We start from the raw sequence: 5,691 nt of genomic DNA, 5'->3' as shown, positions 1-5,691 counted from the left end.
GAGGGAGAAGCAGACTCCCTGCCGAGCAGGGAGCCTGATGCGGGACTCGATCCAGGGACTCCAGGATCATGACCTGAGCCGAAGGCAGTCTCTTAACCAACTGAGCCACCCAGGCGCCCACCTGAAGTATCTTTTTAAAAGTTCACGGGAGTCCAGGGGCGCCTGGGTGGCTCAGTCGTTAAGCGTCTGCCTTCGGCTCAGGTCATGATCTCAGGGTCCTGGGATCCAGCCCCGCATCGGGCTCCCTGCTCCGCGGGAAGCCTGCTTCTCCCTCTCCCCCTCCCCCTGCTTGTGTTCCCTCTCTCACTGTGTCTCTCTCTGTCAAATAAATAAATAAAATCTTCAAAAAAAAAAGTTCACGGGAGTCCAGTTGTCTTCACAGATGTTAATAATAAAAATAAAAATAATGGACGTTTTTAGAGTGGTTTGCCATTGTTCTAGTGAGTACTTCACTTTTGCATTAGCCCTGTGAGGTCTCACAGATAGGGACAGTGTGTCTGGGGAGGTTAAATGACCTGCCTGGAGGGTTGAGCCAGCTGCCCCAGCCCTGCCTCTGGAGTACTTGGGCTTGTGCAGGGTTTCCTTTTTTTTTTTTAATATAAAGGATTTTTAAAGGTTCTCTCCAGGTTGCCAGAGTCCTTACCTGTAACACCCTGGTACTGACTGCCTTGGCTCATTTACCTTATTTCTCTGGCCCCTTGGAAGTATTTGAATTTGTGGCCCTTGACAAAGGTGTGGAGGTCTGGGAGACATGACTGATGTGGGGAATAGAGCCAGACAGGCTTCTTAGGGCAAGAGGACAGCAGTGTATTTCTACACGGGTTACCTCATGGTGTCCGTTTCTTTAGGAGATCTGCAGCGATTCTGCAGTCTTAAGGCATCCTGGAGAAGTTTACTTTGAGTTGATTTGAGTCCAGAGCAGTACTGTTCAAAAGAAATAGAATGCAAACCAGAAATGTGAGGCACATAACATAATTTAAAATTTTCTAGTAGCCACGTTAAAAAAAAAAAGTGAAAAGAAACACATGAAATTTCTTCTAATAACCCGTTACCCAGTGCATCCAAAGTGTTATCATTTTAACATGTAATCAATACAGATAATCATCAATGAGCTACTTTATGCTTGAAGACAAGGTTTTTGAAATCCAGTGTGTATTTAATATTTACTGCCTGTCTCAATTGCATTGGCCACATTTCAAGTACCCAAATAGCCGCTTGTGGCTCCTAGCTACTCTGCTGGCCAGTGCAGGTCCAAAGCATTCTCCTTGGGTTTCCTAGGTTATAGCTATTACTTTACTACAAGAGAAAGTTTAAGAGTGGCACTGATTACTAGCCACAGAGTTTTAATAACCTCATAGGTAAGCATTTAGAGGAGTGGGGAGTGAAAGCCGGTGACTTATTAGTGTATACTAATTGTTTCTTGTAGATGCGTACTTATTGAATGATATCACGGAGGAATGCTGCTTTGGCCCCTCAGGTGGGGCCCAGAAAGCTGGGTTCTGGTGCCCTTGATGATGTGTAGGACAAGGAAGTTGGAGTGGGTTTGTGAACCATGAATGATGGACTCCAAAGTGTAGTAAGCTGTTTTGACCTCCCTTTACTCCTAAGTCACTAATGGGATTAGAAGGCCTCTTCCCTGGCTCTTGGATCTTAGAACTCAAGATTTAAGGCAGCTTCCTACTGCTGGGGTTGGTCAGCTCTTGCCCCCCCCAAAAGATTTATTTATTTATTTTAACGAGAGTGTGAGTGTGAGCTGGGGGAGGGGCAGAGGGAGAGAGGGGATCTGAAGCGGACTCCACGCAGAGCCCAGTGCGGGGCTTGATCTCACTACCCTGAGACCATGGCCTGAGCTGAAATCAAGTCAGACACTTAACTGACTGAGCCACCCAGGTACCCCAGCTCTTGCCCTTCTGTCCTCTCTCATACTCCACTTTGGGACTGATAGTTTATGTGTGTGTATTTATGTGTGTGTGTGTGTATATATATATATGTTTATTTGTTTATAGTATATTTTATTGAAATTCTCAGTTATTTGTAAAAGGTGATTTCTGTGGTTGATAAAGGAAGGGTTGAAAGTCTTTTTAGAACCTTGATTCTGGTTTGGTTGGTTCAGGCCTTTGATGATGAACATTGAAATTAAGTAATTGACAGAATGGTCCTCGTGGTTCTGGACACCTGTTCTCATCTCCGGATGCTTCTCGACTGCAGCTTATGAAGGGGGAGTGTTCTTCCGCCCTGGCACAGGACTTGATCCTTTTGGCTATGTCTCGCTTCTTTGTGAGGCCGTGGGGAAACTAAAGAAGCTGTTTGCTTCAGTTTTTGCCACTAGTTCAGAAGGTTGGACTAGTCTGTGGTGCCTTTTTGGCTCTCAGAATTCCCTGCTTCCCAAATTGTTCTCAGTAGCTGCACCTTTGATTTCCTGGCTTGGCCTTCCCTGTGGCCCCAGACTCTGTCCCGTGAGGATTTTATGCTGCATGGTATGCCATGTAATTTGTATTTCAGTGAGAGTTAAATCAAATTCACATGTCATAGAGTTGAATATACTGGAATGAAGATGTGCTCTGTGCTTAAAATACACAAAGGGCCATGAGAGTTCTTATGACATTGATTACTCTTGGCTAGATAAGAGTCCTGGCCTAAGCACTGAGATTTATTTCTTCACTGGCCTGTTATGGGAATTAGAGCCCCTCAGCGGGGTGCCTGGAGGATCCTTTAGCACGAGTGGTGAGCTGACGAGATGCTTGGTGGAACGTGCTGGGTCTGCTGCCTGCCTCTGTGTCTTCTCTCCCTTTTGAAACTCTCTTGGGAGAGAGACCAGGCCAGGACCTTCTCCTCTTCTTTTGAGTCATGGGTTACTCCCCCCATCCCCAACATAAGGCGGCCCCGTGTGAACCACTGAGTTCTCCATGCCCAGGTCGCTCTCACTTCTAGCTGTCTTTGGCTAACAGTAGTCATCTTTAGTCAGTCTTCCTCTCCTGCCTTGGCATTTCTATCCTGCTTCTTTAGACCAGACCCTCTCTTTCCATTGACCTCCACGGGCAGAAAGACTGGATTTCACTGACCAGTGCCCTGGTAAGGACTTGGTTTATGCTTGTCAGCCACTTTGCTGGGCTGGGTTGTGGGTTCTGCATCTGTATTTGTCTCAGGATCCCAGAGTTTTTTCTCCTTGATCTTTTCTCAAACCCTGAGAAGTTCCTCATGATTCCTGGTGTAGCCTGCCTCTTCCTGGGAGGTGTTATAGTCAAGGTGGCCACAAACAAGCCTACGTTATTTATCTGGAGCTGAAGAAAACTGATATTAAACAAAAGTGGGTTTTGGTCCATGGTAGAGAGTGTGATGGAAGACCATGTCTCCGTTTGGCTTAACAGTTTGTCTGATATGGTATTGATACATAAACGCGGAGTATCTCACCCTTTACAATGTCTTATGCAGGTCAACGTATTGAAACTTACCGTCGAAGACTTGGAGAAAGAAAGAGATTTCTACTTTGGAAAGCTAAGGAACATTGAATTGATTTGCCAGGAGAACGAGGGGGAAAACAACCCAGTATTGCAGAGGATCGTGGACATTCTGTATGCCACAGATGTACGTGTGGACATGAGGATATTTTCTTGCCATTTTGCCATCTAAGACAAAGTAAATTTTATCTGGTTGGTTTTAGCAAACTCAGTGCTGGTGCTTGTCGTGTTCCAGGATAGCATTCATCAAAAGACTTTCACTTTGCCCTGTCAAAGTCATCCAGAGGTCACCTCTGCTCAGCCTCAGCCTCTGCTTTGAGGTCTGTGAGCCTTTGAGGCAGGAATAGGACAAGGAGGTGGCTGGCTTGCCCTGCTTCTGTGGTTTATGTCCACTGATAGGTGATGAGTGCCACAAAATGCTCTTAACCCCACCATCTCTACCCCCTGCAACTTGGACCTCTTAGCTCCATTTTATCAGGGCCCCAGGCATGACCTGGGAACCAGGTTCCTGGCCCCTTTTTGATGTCCCCTGCCTGTAGCTGTCAGATTGTATCTTTTGTTCCTCCTCCCCAGGAGTGTGCCTGGTTCCCACTTCCTCACAGTACTTTATGGTCAAGTTGCCCGGGATCCATGTATATTATTACACAGCTGAATCTGCTGGTATTAATCATGACATGCTAGCTGATCAGGGGAGACTGATTTTCCCTACATTTAGGATTTGGTATCTTGCTATGTCCATTGTTTAATGGCTTTGCTTATTTATAAATCTGCACACCTAGTAAGGTCTGTAGGATCAAGCTACAGTGTTACTTCTTAAGTGTTTTATAGTCTGTATAGCAGTATACAAATATAAGGAAATATTAATATTGTCATTAACACTGTTCTCTAAATATACCAAGTGAATTTCAGGGGATGAAGACGGATGATTGAAAAGATGATACTTTGTTCAGTAAACCCTTATTCTGGGCTGCTCTTTGCCAGCTTCAATGAAAACAAAGATGATGAAGATACTTGGTCTAGTCTGAGTATTATTTTAGTGGAGTCCTATCTTAAGTAAATTCAGCTATAGAGATTTAGTTGAAAAAAAATAAGATGGTGGTCGAAGGGAAAGTCTGATTTTTATGGTGTGTAGCCGTTACTAGATGCCAGAATGCCCTAGAGGGAGTGTGAGGTGGGAGCTGCGAGTCGGCTGTATTCCCATGCCACTAATGTTGGATCAGTCTTGGTGGCTACCGTGGGTATTGTGAATATTTTGGGTAAACCCACAACACCCACAATGGCATGCATGGTCCTTAAGTGCGATCAGAGGAGGGCGTAAAGAAAAGCTGGCTGTATAGACAGTTTATTGAGAGGAGATGGCATGGTACTGAACTTTCATGATGACTTCAGGGATTTTTGAGGGTATATATATATATATATTTTTTTTAACAACCTTACTGAGGTAGAATTGATGTAATGAACTGTACCTATTTAAGTACAACTTGATGATGTGTGAAATCGTCATCATAATCAAGACATATTTAAGAGATCAACTTTTGAGGGTAAATTTATGCTTAGTTTTTGCCTTTTGTGAGATGTTTCCACTGTCTGATAAAGTGGTGGTCACGTGGCCTTGTGCTATTAAACGTCAAGTGTGTGGTAGAGACAGGAAGAGCCGTTGACTTTGAGAGGCTGTAAATATGAGGAAAGTGGCCCCACAGTAAAAACTGATCCTTCATTTGGTGCTGAGTAATAGCTTTCCCCTCTTGTTTTCCCGTTTTAGGAAGGCTTTGTGATACCTGATGAAGGGGGCCCCCAGGAGGAACAAGAAGAGTATTAATGGCCTGGACCAGCAGAGCAACATCCGAATTCTTCACTCCAAATCATGTGCTTAACTGTAAAATACCCCCTTTTATTATTCTTAGAGGACTCACTGGTTTCTTTTCATGAGCAAACAGTACCTCTTCTTAAAGTGCACTTTGCAGAAGTTTCACCCCTTTTCCAATGAGTTTGAGTTAGGAGCTTTTACCCTATAGCAGAGCAGTATTAACATCTAGTTGGGTCACCTAGGGAACAAAGAGGCTGACCATGGGGCTCACCGTGTGGACGCTGGTAACACTGATTGCTGGAGAAGGTGTTTTTATGTGATACTCTGAGGTGGAAACCTCAGTAGAGAAATGTAAAGACTGATTTGAATTTTAAGCTAATGTGAAATCTTGGCAGAGAACGTTTTAATAAATAAATGCCTTAAGAG

The 5,691-nt window shown here is 44.4% G+C and overlaps 1 long non-coding RNA gene across 1 annotated transcript; it reads left to right on the top strand.

The window, feature by feature from the left end:
* The first annotated feature begins 316 nt into the window (after nucleotides 1–316).
* Nucleotides 317–5,585, top strand: LOC145718285 (uncharacterized). The gene is made up of 2 exons (XR_014141697.1): nucleotides 317–3,585; nucleotides 5,221–5,585. It is a non-coding gene; the product is annotated as an uncharacterized LOC145718285 (long non-coding RNA).
* Nucleotides 5,586–5,691: the final 106 nt, after the last annotated feature.

Source organism: Leptonychotes weddellii, unplaced genomic scaffold (assembly GCF_054177405.1).
Source record: "Leptonychotes weddellii isolate Sample4059 unplaced genomic scaffold, ASM5417740v2 HiC_scaffold_13437, whole genome shotgun sequence".
Taxonomy (NCBI): Eukaryota; Metazoa; Chordata; class Mammalia; order Carnivora; family Phocidae; genus Leptonychotes; species Leptonychotes weddellii.
Note: the sequence above shows the minus strand (reverse complement) of the source record. Positions and strands in the feature narration are given on the sequence as shown.